This window comes from Odontomachus brunneus, unplaced genomic scaffold, assembly GCF_010583005.1.
Source record: "Odontomachus brunneus isolate Ranch 3 - 2012 unplaced genomic scaffold, Obru_v1 Obru_scaffold_278, whole genome shotgun sequence".
Classification (NCBI taxonomy): Eukaryota; Metazoa; Arthropoda; class Insecta; order Hymenoptera; family Formicidae; genus Odontomachus; species Odontomachus brunneus.
In genome coordinates, this window is record NW_022639728.1 from 46692 (window position 1) to 47029 (window position 338).

Here is a 338-nt window from a genome sequence, read left to right on the forward strand (position 1 = left end):
TTATGAATATGGATATTACTTTTCACAGGAAATATCAATTCGCATGAAAGTTTTCATTTTTTCACTTTTTCGCACTAAAATTTTCACTTTTTCGCTTTACGTGAAAATTTTCACTTTTTCACGAATTTATCCTAAGTGAAAAGATACATGATCGACCCTCTGGGATGTTGTATGGGATGTTAGGAAAATTTTGCTGAAATAATTAAAATCACGTTTAATTTAAATCACTTAATTTATAGTTAACATTTATATGGATTTATTTATATGGAATATACGACTACTATAGTAATCAAATTAATATTTTTATTAATAATTTTACTAACAGTAACTTTTTGTAT